We start from the raw sequence: 15135 nt of genomic DNA, 5'->3' as shown, positions 1-15135 counted from the left end.
TCACGTGAAACAGTATGGCACTATTTCGAATAGTTATATGTATGTCCACAACAAAAGGGATACATTCGGTAGACTAAAATAAAATAATTTTACAACCTTTAAGTATTTAAAACTTCCAAAACACCGATAATTTTAATTTTTGGTTGTCGGAAAACCAGTTATTTTCGCTCGAAGATAAAGAAAAAAACATTAAATTGTAAGTGAATTGGTACATTTTTTTCGAGGTTGGTATCAGCAGAGTGACTAACTTCAAATAAGAGTTTCTAAGCCCTTATCTATTTAGAGCGCCTAGGGTCAAACTCGGATGAAGTGTGTCTCCGAGCTGCGTTTTGTGAGCCGTAACTCTCGTAGCTAACGACGCGCAGCGTGGGGCGTTCCCTAATAGATATACGTCGTATTATTATTATTATTATTATTCATAGCGCTGCGATCCTCCGTGAGCAGACAGGATTACCAACACTTGTCCCTCCCTCAGAGGTCACTGTCACAGTTTGAGTTGCGTGGACTTGTTCTGGAAACAATGCTTTCGAGGGAAACCAAGGGCCCGAGGGGCAAATGATAAATAATTTTTTGTCGGGCCACCTCCCTTTTATTTAATGTAAAACTTTTCAAACCCTAAATAAAAAGAAACATAATGAAATACTGTTGGCCATAACTGTAAACACGATCTCTGCATATCGCATTACTTGTAAGTTTTCCTACGAATGCATTATCAACCATAGAATATTGTAATTTTAGTCATTTCAGGGTAATCTCAAGCATTAAGAAATCTCGAAACTCAACCGTCGTCGTCGTCCCCCCATCCCCCGTGGCACTTTTCACCTTTCCCATAGTTGCCCCTTTCCGCTCGACGCCCTTGACTGAGACTTAAGTCGTTGCAAAATGAGTGGCTTTGACGCTAAAAGTTTCAGTAAGGAGCTGAAATTGAGGCCGTGTATTCTTAGTACGGCCTCTGGGTTGTTTCAAGAGACGCAACAGTGGCATTGGAAGTGCTGTCTACGCAGCTGCCGATGGTGTAAGCAAAAAAAAAAAAAATGCACGATAGAGGAACCGCGGGAACGTGTACACGTGAATAAACGGAGTTTAATTAATTTCCCTCGGCGTCTGTGCAGCTATGCGTCTACCCCCCCCCCCCCTCCCTCAGCCCCGGCCGTCCTACACATGGTGATACAGTCTGTCTCACTCTTAGTTGGCAATAGAGAGCAAATGGCGACCACTGTTGCCAGATTGGTGCTACCCCGCTTAGAAACCGCATTAGAAACCTTATTTTGTGTACCATCCTTAATTGTAATAAGTTTTAGCGTATATTTGTTTCTCTGGTATCTATTGACAGAGTAATTACAGTTGTAGTCCTATTTTACAAAAAAAAAAAAATAGAATGCCAAGCATCTATCATTATTTCATAGGGGTAATTATTTGTAGCAGTCATTCGCTATTAATAACATGGCATTCCATAAAATTATGTGACATGCTCAAAAGAGCAAAACCTTTTAATACTAAATTATATTAAAAAATTGTAGACAAAAACTGTTCAAACCAAGATGATGTCATTGAATTGTGAATTCTTAGGATTAAAAATTGAATGTTATTTGATTATGCTCCAGATGAAATACTATAAGAAAATGTATTTCCAAAATCCTCATTTCAAATTTTGTTCAACAATATAAGTATAAATGTGTTAGGTACATTTAAAAATAAACTTCATTACATTACAAAGTTGTGTCCTGAACGTTTTTGCTCTATGGCGTACATCTGACAACAGAGCACACCCAAGCAACGGACGGCGGTAATGGCAGAAATCGTGCATTGGAACGAGAGTGTAAATACGCGCACTTCAGGCCAGTGGCGGATCCAGATCTAGGATTTCAGAGTAGCCAGAGGAAAAAAAAATGTCTTTAAAATTACTAAATTTGTATTTAATCTACTCACACTACACATAACATCCAACCACCAGATTTTACAAAAAATTAATTAATTATATTAAAATTTTTTATTGGTTTCAGAAACAATCATTTTTGTCGGCAATATTAATGTATGTAGCTGACAACTGGTTTTTCGGGGGGGGGGGGGGATCCGCCACTGCTTCAGGCTAAGGATGAGACGCGCTACACACACGAACCGAAGTGTCCGTCGCGGAATGCTTGCCAAAAAGCCCCCCCCCCCCCCTTTACCATTCCCTTTCCACAAGTTGCTGCGGGTTTTAATCGTCCCTCGACCCGGGCCACGCCTCCCTGGGTTCTGTTTTCGGCATCGCGTCTCCCCTTAACCCCCTCCCTGTCCCTGCAACCCGGCGTTCTCATTTCTCTCTCTCTCTCTCTCTCTCTCTCTCTCTCTCTCTCTCTCTCTCTCTCTCTCTCTCTCTCTTGGCGAGCGTTAGGGTCACTCGCGACTGCTTCTCTGCTCTGCCAACACACACACACACACGAGAGAGAGACAGAGAGGGTCCTATACATAGCCTGTCTCGCGTAACTTGTCTTCAGATGTGACACTATTGTTGTCCCGGCGACAGTGTTTGTAAACAGCTCCAACTGGGAACTACTGGCACTATGTACTTTTGAGAATAATTGTCACATTTGAAACCACGTTGCGTGACGCAAGACTCTATAATGGTGGATCCCGATGAAGAATAATGGTGTCAATTAGAATGGGAAGAAATAAAATGAGGGGGGGGGGGCTTTCTATGTATTCGTGTGAAAGGTTTTTATAAATTACGTCTCTTATGCTTATTTTTTTAAAAATGTTTTTGCATTTAATATTAGATAGTTAGAATATTGTACATCTTTGATAATTTGTGGATACGTGGGCTACACGTAATTTAATTGAATGCTAAATCCCTCCTTCTTTTAACAACAGGTGGATGCACCCGCTGAACCTCAGTGAAACACAAGCTCATTTGGCTTCACTCAAGTTAATGTGCGACGTGTGACGTAAGTAAATACTGCTACCGGCAGACGTGTGTGCGCGCGAGTCCCCTCCTGCTTGCTTGACTGAAGTTCGTCACGGCGGCAGTCTCTAGCCGGGCGACAATGGTACTTACGTCCCGGCGGTATACGCACGAGCCTAAAAACATTTGCTCTTTGTAACAACAGTAAACATTATATAACAGTAGGTACGGAACACGGGGGTATTTGTTAGCTACAACATATAACAGTAGTATTGTGTGTAATATTAGTTATATAATTTTTCGTTATGTGTATGCACACAAATAGTGTACATTAAGCATCACTTTACCATTTCGTAACAAAGAACTATCGCTCAAATGGGAAAGTTTGCAGTGTCCGGATAAAATCAAATGAAATGTAAGAATTACGGTTATGAACAATAAAACACATGCATACATTTTTTTCTTAACATAAACAATACAATATGTGAACAGTCAGTGGGTACAGATTAACTTTCCCACCAATATTAATACAACTTGTACGAATAAATCTATAAAATCAAGCAAACACAAAATTTCCACTCTTAAATGTTTTCAAATGGTTTTGATAAGAGTACAACCACGAAACAAATCAAAACTTAGTAAAAATACGAAACTGACTGAAATATACATATACTTACAAATTATCTGTGCCAACATTTAACACACACGTGCGTGAAGAAAATTGCTGTCTTGCGCGTCCCCGACCCAACACTGCGACCAAGCGAGGCCCGTCCCTCCCCTCTTTGTCCGTATCTGCCAGCGCGTCCCGAGAGCTCCGTGTCCAGAACGCCATTGCTAGAGTCCTGCAAAATTCGCGGATTCATTCGGTGATAGGCTAGAATTCAAACACATATATACCTCTTAGATAATTTTCCTATTGGCTTACTGTTCATCTGGACGAATCTCAAACCAGTTATAAAAACCTCAACCAAAGAAGGATCGAATCACAGACAAACCAGCTGAGACGACTTACAAATCGGCAGCCAAGGAACTTGCGTTATTTGGCCCGAGTGTACAGGGGTACGTGCAGTCTGACCTGAAGGCCATCGAAACCGCGAATTTTGCAGGTCTCTAGCCATTGCTCTCGCAGCAGTGTTGGGTCGGGGGTTCTGATGGCGCGACACCTCGGTGGGCTGCGAGACCTTCCGGACGTCCAGTGCGAGAGTGACAGGTACCTGCGAGGGCAGTGGAGTGATCCCTTGGTGAGCGATAGTGGTCGGCGAGCGAAGGGGTTCGTGGTGCATCCGGGTGTTGTGTGTGCGGCGGACGAGTGAGTAGCGCGAGGCAGTGTGTTGGGACCAGGGGCGTAGCCGGGGGGGGGGGGGTTAGGGGTTAAACCCCCCCCCCTTAGCACCAAATATTTTATTAATTTCTTATTCATCACTCAAACAAATTTCATATTAAAATTAATAAAATTTTTACCATTACAATATTTCAATTTAAGAACCGAAAACTGCTAAAATAGCACTATTTTACACGTTAAAATCCAAATTTTCCCGGGGGAGGATCCCCGGACCCCCCGCTTTCATACAGGGGGGGGGAGGGGGTCCATGCTTCTTAACACCCCCCATACACAAATCCTGGCTACGCCACTGGTTGGGACAGAGGTGCGCGGTAAGGGACGAACAGTAAGAAGAGCCATTGCTGAGCCGAGCTCCAGTGGGGAGTGGTTAGTGGAATACCTAGGCGCGGATGAAGGCGCACACGCGTGTTATTTCCCAACGCTGGTTCAAAACGCGTGTGGCTTAGTGATAAACACTAAGGAACTTCTTGAACGCGATTATTATTTTTTAAATTAAGATTTTAAAGTTCTAACTTCTAACGCGCGCGCACAAGTACACGCAACCTTTTATTGCCCAGGAGGGTGTGTTTGCGCACGTCCGGGTGATCGTAATCGACATTTAGCGTAATATTAATTCATAACATTTTCTAGTATCTCGCAAAATTGTGTTTCCGGCCCCCCCCCCCCCCCCAATTCTCCACCAAACCTTCAACTTCTACCGCGAAGTTGCAAGTGCGAGCCGCCGAACTTCGTTTATGTCATGGACTGAACGAGGAACGAGGGCGAGTGAATATAAGGTTTACTAAAAAAATAATAATAATAATAAGGGAAGCGAGCACTTCGAATTTCATCGGCAGGTTTTTTTTTTTTTTTTTTTTTTTATCCTCTTTCCGTCATGCCTCGGAGATCTCGCAGCGAACTGGAATGGAGGCCTAAATTACCCACGACGTTCAGAATCCGATCTCGCCTCTAAGGGCAGACGAGAGGAAATGGTTTCCGCTAGCACTCGCGGGGGTAGTGCTCTTAAATTAGGGGTGCGAGGAGACGGGAGAGGTTTTGAAATCCTCGCGCCCCTCCCCCCTCCTTTTATTTTTACAAATAATATCCAACCCTCCCTTTGGAGTAGGCCACTTCCACACAAACGGAGACGCATTGATTGCACCAAATTCACTCGAACCTTTCTGATGTTCGATCGGTAAAGAGTGGTTTAGAGTCAGCGTATAGAAATATAATGTCATGTGTGTGTGTACCAGTACAAATCCAAATGTAAATAAAATATTATATTTATTTCAACATGAGCAAAGCCTTTGAACCTTTCCAACATAATCTTATGATTAAAAAATTGTCAATTATAGGCCTCGTCAAGCAATGCGTGGTATATATGTTTTATTTATCTTACAAATAGACGTTTTATGGTAATAGGTGTTCCGCAAAGTAGTAGTTTATCTCAACTACTCTTTAATATTTATTAAATGAAATTCCAACTGTAATCAGAATTGATCAAGAAAATATGCTGATGAAAAAAATATATACTTGGGAAATATGATTGTTGTGAAACTATTCAGCAAGATATTTCAGCTGTCCGGATCTGATTTTCAATTTAACAAACGTCTTTGAATTACGATAGCATTTATTGTATAACCTTTAGTCAAAAAAACTAATTTAATTAATCACAATTATCACATAGTAAGTAATGACATTAAACGTGGTGTCCTCTTTTAAGACCGAGTTATATTGGATGCCAAGCTTTTTTTCACCAACACACACACACACACACACACACACATATACACAAACATTTAAAACATTAAAAAAAATTGATTTTGAACAAAAATATTTTAATTAAGTGTGCATAAGTCAGTGAGTGGTTGTGTGTTCAACCATTTATAGGTATATATTTTCATGAAGTATTATTGACGGTTAAATTCTAGTCAGAAACCTTTGTTTTGTAGTATTTTAGCAGTTTTTGACGAAAAAATATTTATAGGCACATGAATTTTATTCCTAAAAATATTATTTCTGTAATAGTCAAAAACTGCTAAAATACTACAAAACAAAGGTTTCTGACTAGAATTTAACCGTCAATAATACTTCATGAAAATATATACCTATAAATGGTTGAACACACAACCATTCGCTGACTTATGCACACTTAATTAAAATATTTTTGTTCAAAAGCAATTTTTTTTAATGTTTTAAATGTTTGTTTGAGCTTTATTTATAACATTGTGGAATGATAATGCTACAGTTACTAAAAACTTAAACGCTACAAAACTACAAAAAAACATTTTTGCAAAACTCCGTTCCCCCGGAGAAACCCCCGGAATGGCAACCGCATGGGGAGCCCAAGAAAAGAAACGGGCTCCCCATTTGGAAGCCACCTGGAAGGTTTTTTTCTGTTTCACCCACCGTTTCTTTGGTAGCATGACTTGTTACAAGGGATTTTTGTCTGGGCAATCCGCCTTGGAGGAGCCGGGGCGCGAACCCGGGTCCTACAAGTCACAAGGCTGGCGCTCTACCCCAGAACCAGAGTGGTAGAGCGACTATCCGCAGTCTTCTTAACACTGACATGATGTTATTCCACGAGTTTACTGTAGTTTCGTGTGTAATTAACACGTGCAGTACGTGAAGTAACATCTAACCTCGGTAACGAATTAATTTATGTGTTATGTTGTTCGTTCAGCATGAATTATGTAATTTCATAACAGTGAAATATAATTTGTATAACTAGTCTGGCAATTTTTTAGTTACTTTCCTGCAAACAAACTTACAATCCCGCTGTACAATAATTATATAGAAATATAGACTAGTAAAAACATATGTAAGAGCTTGCACTGTCGATGGTAAAGTTATTTTGAAATAAATGTTAGATATTAAAAGAGTGTGTTTAGTAAAAATATGAGTGTGCTTACAAGCATGAAGTTATCGTATAAACGTTTTATTTATTTGGTTTTAAAGCCACAGAAAAGTTAACTTTTTATAGTACTTTAGGCTTTCTTTTGTTTTACCATGCTTAACATGCACAGCTAATCCCTGGAAAGCCATTCAAACAACTGTTTGCAAATAACTAAATATTGGAGGTACTGGGGCAACACGAAGCATAAATTGTAACACTATTTTCTAGTGATACAGTTATTTCATGTAAATGAACAAATAGTTAAGGTTAAATTAATATTTCTGTTCTATTTAGAAAGAAAATTTACGGTGCACAACGGCAAACTTAACAGATAAAATTGAAAAAAACAACTGCTATACAGAGATGCACAGGTGAACCCAGCGATGTGAAGAAACAGTGATGACAGCACAGACAAACACCGTAAGCAACAGTTGAGCGGAAAAACAGATATTTTGAAAACCACGACGATGATAGCGCAGACTAACACAGTATATGATTCCTAAGAGAACAGTTGCGACGTTAAATATTAAAGAGTAGTTGAGATAATTTTAACTGTATGTCATGACAAACAATTTGCATATGTACATATACAAACAAAACAATCGTAATGAACGACAATACGCACGATAATTTTTTTTAAATGTTATCTATATTTTTAACTGTTTCAAAATATTTTATGACAAATATTTAAATAAAACATTAACTAAGACCTAAACAATTTCAAATGCAGTTATACATTTTCTTACAATAATTCCTCCACACATTGACACACCATTGGTGACACCACAGCTAACGTAATCATTGTAGCTTAGCAAGTATCTGAGCAAGTGAAACTGCTCTGCAGCCGTTGGGGTTTTAAGTCGGGGGCGATGACGTCACCATCGTAGCGGAACGAAAGCGTAACGCTGACAGAGAGTATAGATAAAAGGGCAACGATCGTGAGTGGGGCGCTCGACGACGTGTTTGCATTGTAGCACACTCGTGAATTTTTTTTTTGCGCTTGCATACTTGTATCGCATGCTTTCACACGATATTTTGCCTTTACATATGAAGTTTCGTTTCTAACGCATTTGGCACCCCACCGTTAAGTTTAAACCCAATTGGAACCGCGTGTGTCCAAAGTTCCGTCGACGCCTGCGCCCAGGATTCTTCTCGGCAGGTCCTTCGCAAGCGGTTTTCGTGTTTTTCCTGCGGCGGGTGTTTCTTCACGGCCTGTCGTCGTGTAATGGGATTGATTTTCTCCCGTCCGGCCGTAGTTCGCCGACGCGCCGCTCGCAGCGCCACCTCACCTCGAGCGCGCGTCATTTCCTCCGCGCGCTTTTGAATGCGGCGGGTCTCACTAGCATGATTCACGTTCGTGCATACGTATGCAGGGGTGCAACAACAGGGGGGGGGGCAAGGGTATTTTGCCCCCCCCCCCTCTGAAACCTTGATGTGGGGGCAAACGGGGGCAAAGAAATTACTGTGTTATCAATTTTTAGATAATAAAACTGCTTAAATAGCACCATTTTCCACCTTGAAATACAAATTTTCCCGTGGGAGGACCCCCGGACCCCTCGCTTCAATAGGGGGATCGAAGATTCTTTATAAAAAGGTGTATTGCCCCCCCCTTTGGAAATTTAGTTGTTGCGCCCCTGTAGGTATGTATATATATTAGTGAGGGATCAGTTCCAAATATTATCTAAACACAATCGCGAATTCGAATCCCAAACAATACCTCGAATACATCTCTCGAATACATCTCTCGAATCCGAATGTGGTTGTCAAGTGTGAAAATATATAATAATGTACAGGAAATGAAAAACAAAAACTATGGTGTTGAAAAACAATAAACCCTTTGAATGTTCGTTTCACGAACTAAGTTTCCAGAATCAAAATACATTGTAATTTTATTTATATAATTTTCTTGTTTAAAAATGCGCTGTCTTGGGAAATAGTAACATGATATGTGTGAAGAAAATAAATTGCCCTATTTAACTCTAGAGAGGGTATAAGTGTTGAAGTTTGAAAAATACTTTATTTCCTCTAATATTTTTCTTTGAATATTTGTCTTCGAATATGGAATCCTTTGTGTATTGTGCGGGAAGAGACCACGTATGTCGCCCGTGTGTTAAACTGGTGGAATGTTAAAGAAATCTTCACCTTATATTTACGAAGTCCCATTAGTTTGGGAACTTTTATAATCTACTGATCCCTTCATAAATTTATAGGCATTGGTTTATTCGCTGTGAACATTAACGTACAATATTTATCTTCAAAAATTTGCTAAGGCTCTAGCAAAAAAAAAAATACATTATGCCTTTCACGGGCATGCTGACACTGTTTTTTTTTTCCTTCCAACTTAACACAGAACTGGGAATATTTAATCTGCCGTTGTTTCTACCAGGGAACAGTAGTGCGGAACTACGAAGAACGACCCGTTTATTTAAACTGCAATCTTAAAAGTCAGCAAAATAACTATGGTTTTTAAACAATGCTGAGCGAGATTAGATTCCCCGTCGGAACAGTTCAACTCACAAAGTAATGTGGTCGAATGATGATCGAACCAGTTCATAACTCCGGATCACGCCTGGCCGTTAGTGTGTAACACGACCTCGAGGGACGACAGAATACGGCATCGTCCGCCTCGTTTCCCCCCACTGCGGGAAAGGGCGGGAGGGAGGGGACAAAGGTGGACTCTGATCAGCTGGACGCTCGGACTGCGAGGCCGACGGGACATGACCCAGCTGGACCGGCCAAGGTCCCTCGTGCGATACGCGGTCAAGGCCGCGGCGCTAAGCGCCTTAGGCCCGGTGCACACGTGCGGACATTGTCCGCGCGGCGCCGCTGCGGCGCCGCAACGTTGCCGCAGAAACACATTCACACAGTACGGACAAGTACCGCACAGTCTGAACGATGCCGACGAGATGGATGTGTACAAACGTAAACGGGTATTCTTTGTGTACCTAGTATACAAATGTTTATTGGATACAACTAGGAAACATTGGGTGCATCCGTTCACCGACTCAATGCTCCTGAGAGGCAGATTTGCAACAAGTTTTTTTCCTTGTCATCCTTTTCGTCAAACGATTCGCAAAATTTACGGCACATGTTGATCCACGCACATCTTTTTTTATTACGGTCATGGATTCTTCAACGGCTACGTTCCATATCTCTGGATAACTTTTAACTTCTGCGATGAAGAGTTCAACATCTAATATGTCTTCAAATTCACGTGATGCTGCCATCTCACTTTGCGGCAATAGACCGCACGTGTGCACTGCTCGATTGACACCAATGTACTAAGGAACGTAGTTGGACGTGCGGCGCCGCAGCGTTCCTGTGGGATCTACGGACAAAAATGTAAGCACAGTGGACGTGCAATGGACGTGCGGTGCCGCTGCGGTGCCGCAGCTGTGTGTGCATTACTTCTTATCAGTCAAGCCTTCCGAGAAGGCATCTCCGGCGCCGCAGCGGCACCGCGCGGACAATGTCCGCACGTGTGCACCGGGCCTTAACTCGACAAACGAGTAGGCTCCACGTGAGTGAAAACCGTTCGTCAGGGCCTGCTTCCTTCCGCATCGCAGGTTTGTGGGGAAAAAGGAAGTGGGGGGGCAGCTCATTCTCGTTTGGCCAGTGACGATGCTACACACAGTAAAACTGTTTTTTTGTTGTTGTAAATGGATCAGAAATGTTCATTAAAAATAACAGATATCTGTAAATTGTGTACATAAACGTGACAACAGATGCGCCACTACAAAATAATGTTCGTAGTATTACTGGTTTCGGATTCTTGCCCGGACATTTATTTATTTGTAAACCGTTCCCTGAATAGTTTTCCAGCATTAACTACGTTAAAAAAAATATGTTTAAATTAAAAATGAATTAAAATATAATAATGTGTGCCAATTTCCGTAAAAAATAATCTCGAGAATAGTAGTTCATATACGCAAAAAGAATCGTAACCACGTGTTGTAGTTTTACAACCTATTTCTTAGCATCTGGTTTGCAGAGGTATCTTTTGTGAAAGTACAGAAAGTTATTTTCTGTGCAGAACAATCAGACGTACAGAAGCCAAGCCAGCATGTTTATCGCGAACTCCAGCCGCACTGGCCAGCAACATGGCGGATCGCAACCAGTCAGCAGAGACCGCACAATGCCGCGATGTGTTCGACTACCAAGTTAGACTCTATAACGTACTTCACGAATGGTAAGCTTGTGATTGGCTGCCGCTGGTGCAGGAATAAATCTCCCACTTGGACTCGAGCCACATGTAATTCGCGCACCCGAGCCAAGTGTTTGCTAATGACTAATGGAGTAATTGACTCATGGTCTTCAACGGCACGTCACGAACGTTGAACTTATCATATTTACACACTCGTGGGTTCGTGACTATGAACGGTTTGTGATTTAGCTAATCAAATAATACTTCGTGACAAATAATTACCAATGTCAAACTAAAGCGTGAAAAACATTATACCAGCAGAAATATTTAGTTATAGAGCTAAAATAGTAGGCCTACTCACACAACGCTTCTTAACAGTACACAAGTAATTAAATTAATTTTACATACATGAAGGAACGATATTTTCTTTCGAATATGGCCCATGCCGCGGTGCACAACAATAAGCTCAAACCCCGTTGTGTTGCCCTCTGCCCAAACACTCCCTTACTAGATGCCAGCAAGTCAGGTGGTGTCAGACGCAGGCGGGTCCCTACCGCCGCTACCCGCCTATCCCTGCAGCATGGCGGGGTTCAGCCTGAGCCGCACGCCGCCACGTGGAGCCCGCTCAAGGCTGCTCTAGCGATCACCGACTGCACCAACGGCCCCGGAGTGGGGATAGCGCACATGAAAGTGCGCAAGTGCGCAAGTGAACAAGTATGCTGCGTAATTTCTTCCTTTCCCTACCGTCTCCATGCGATCTGAATTTTCGTAACGATCGAAACAATTTTAACCTTCCCTCCTTTCCGCCTCAGCAAAGAAGTTTCGCTTCAATATGTTTTGCAAACATTACGAAAACATCCATTTTAAGAATCACTTCAGTTGCTAGTGGTTTCCACGCACACACGTTTTTTTCTTCTTCTATATATAGATGCTGAACGCTGCCGAGCGCGAGAGCACTTACTCGTGTCAGAACCACGTCAAAGGCGCGCCTGGTCGTCTGGATTCGTCCCGGAGATAGCGCGGGAAGCAACGGCCGAGTGTGCGAGAAGCGAGACTCCTTTGAAGTTAGGCCCTCTCGGTCAGGCCTAGGCGGCGGTGACGTCCTTGAGTGCGATTGGCCGCTCCGCGCCGCGGCGAGTTGTTTCATTGGTCCGGGTCTGCCGCACCTTGTGTGAACAACACCCTGTCGCACCCGTCAAACATTCGTGACTTGATGTAAGCTTCTGGACATATGCCATTGCTAAGAACATGCATGTCTGTATAGGAAAACTGCAAAAAAAAACCAAAAGACAAAAATACAAATTAAGCAAAAAATTGCTGTTGTCAACAGGTTTTCCTCTACAGACATACATGTGCTTAGCAATGGCGTATGTCCAAAAGCTTACATCAAGTCATGCACTCCCATTGCACAAATCTTTCAAAGATAACGTCAAACATTCGGCTCCAGCTGTATTTGATAACAATGTTTAAAGATGAATTTGGACCAAAATATATAACTGTCAGTTCTCATCACCAAAAAAAGTAAAAACTGATAAACCTCAAACATATTTTAAATCATGTCACAATATCAAAGTTTAATGTTGGATTGAGCTAGCTCCAACTGATCTATTCTATTATTATTTTAGTGTTTTTGTGTTTACTTTTAAAACAATAATTATTTTTAATATATTGAATTGCATGATGAAATGAACGTCCTGCAATATTTAAAAGTTAAAGACACATCATTCTGTTTTACATATAAATAACTTTACATACCACATTCATACTAACAATATTTTACCTTTACATCCTCTTAAGCACACACTAACTTGTAGTACGCTTAGCAACCCGTACTATGCTACTACTAGCTTGCGGGGCTAAAAATAACCGAGGTCTTTGACCGTTGTGTGGTTTCGAACACGTTACTTTTACTATATGCTTTAAAGTCACGTTCATTTTTATCGGCACCTTACTCTTTAGGGCCAACGGCCCGTATGATATGGTTTCAAGTTTTGATTGGTAACTTAAATTTTTTTTAACTAATTTGGGCACAGAAAAATCTTCATATATCTTTGCTTCTTTATCATAACATAGTAGGAAGGAGAACGAATATATAGAATTTGATAGTGACCTACAATAGTGAACGAAAGTTACAACTTTGGAATTACTAAACATATGGGCAGCGGTATTAAATACTTATTGTTACATGTGGAAAAAACCTGTTCGAAAAGGATAGCCCAATTAATAATTGAAATACAGTTTTATTTATTTCTGTTATTTACACAATTGATTTTTCAACAATGAAAACATTTCTCCAAAAATTAATCACGCCGTCATTCAGTCCACAGTTCACGTGAGCGCGGCTCGACAGTGGCTCTCTCTACTGCTCGTCTCTCATTGTCCCAACACACCGAACACACCGCCTCGCACTGCCCACTCGTCCGCCGCTCACAGCACAGTCCCTGTGCACGAGGCCCGTCGCTTGTCTTCACTACACTGCCGCGGAGACTGGCGTCGCCGTTTTTATACCCCTCGGCCTCCTTCTGGATTGATCTCGCGCCCCTCCGAAGTGTCGCGTCATCGGGGTAGATTTTGACTCCCGAATCTCCCAGAACAATGGCTTTCTGTTTATTCCCAATTCACCAAGGCGGGGCTTTGAGAATGTGCCGAGTTCTCCAGAGGCGCTAATGAAATGAGTGGAACCGGTGAGTTGGGGGGGGGGGGTGGTAGAGGTGAACGAGGCGCCGTTGCTAATTCGATTAGGCGTGTAGCACTAATGTACCGCGCCCCAGATGTGGTTGGCTAGCTGGGCCACTGGGCTGCCTCGTGACCTGGCCTCTAGTAAACTCGCAACAGTATAATCGCGTTGTCTTGAAACCCGCAGTGTTTTAAAAAAAAAAAAGATCTGGCTGTACTGTGCTTCAACTGTTTTCAGTTAGAATCCGGCCTGTAGCTTATAACGCCGGTTGTTGTCGCCACAGTATAGTTCGAACCGATCGTGCCCCGTCTCGTTTCCTGGTGACTTTATTCGATAATAAAGCATGGATGTTATGTGTTACTGAACGGTGTCGGAGATAAGCCCTGATAAGATTGCTGGCGTGCGATATCGCTACAAACTGGGATGATTGTTTCGACATTGTTTCTGAACTCGGCGATAAGTAGCATCTCGGAGGGAGTGACCTCCCTGTGTTGTGTTAGTTACGTGTACACATCACCTTTTCCTCTCTACACGGCCCCCTCCCCCGAATCTTTGAAAAAAGAAAACTTATTCCATTTTTACAATTTTTTACATTTATTTTTGTACTACATTATTGTGCGTGATGTTTTTAAACTTAAGTAGGCCTAAACTATAAAACAAATTACATAAAACAAAAATGTTGTACTTCCTTTTCAGCTAGGAGATGTTCTATAGCACCCAAAATCCTCCGGTCTATCGCCTCCCCCTCCCCAATCCTTACCATGACCCCTTTAATTTCAAAGCTGGGTTCGTCACTGACTTGAGTGAACTTATGTCTTGTTAATGGCCACCGCATTTGCTAGCAGGAGAGTTGGCGAAATTCTAAAAAAAAAAAAAAAAAAAACACATATTTCCACCTAATGGAAAAAATTTCAAAGCAAACACGGGGCAAAGTTGTTCTATCTCCCCTTCCTCCACCCCCTAATTGCAATTCTGCATACGCTCGTATATGCTAGTATGTACACAGACCACGGGAACATTTATTTCCAAAGTCACATTAAGCATAGCTCTTTTCTGTACATAAATGTATGGAGAAAAAAAAGTAAGTACATTATTGGAAACCTCGTGGAAAATATTGGGTATCCACATAAACTTGTATCGTGTGTGTATAATGTCCGCTTGCATTAATTTGAATTAGTGTTTGTTTCTCGTGCGCCTTTCGTGTTATCTTCTG

The 15135-nt window shown here is 41.8% G+C and overlaps 1 protein-coding gene across 7 annotated transcripts in view; it reads left to right on the top strand.

The window, feature by feature from the left end:
- Window positions 1-15135, top strand: part of LOC134537803 (ral guanine nucleotide dissociation stimulator-like 1) — a 227102-nt gene that overhangs the window by 171323 nt on the left and 40644 nt on the right. The gene's annotated exons all lie outside the window — the stretch shown is intronic.

The sequence above is a fragment of the Bacillus rossius genome, chromosome 12 (genome assembly GCF_032445375.1).
Source record: "Bacillus rossius redtenbacheri isolate Brsri chromosome 12, Brsri_v3, whole genome shotgun sequence".
NCBI classification, from domain to species: Eukaryota; Metazoa; Arthropoda; class Insecta; order Phasmatodea; family Bacillidae; genus Bacillus; species Bacillus rossius.
Note: the sequence above shows the minus strand (reverse complement) of the source record. Positions and strands in the feature narration are given on the sequence as shown.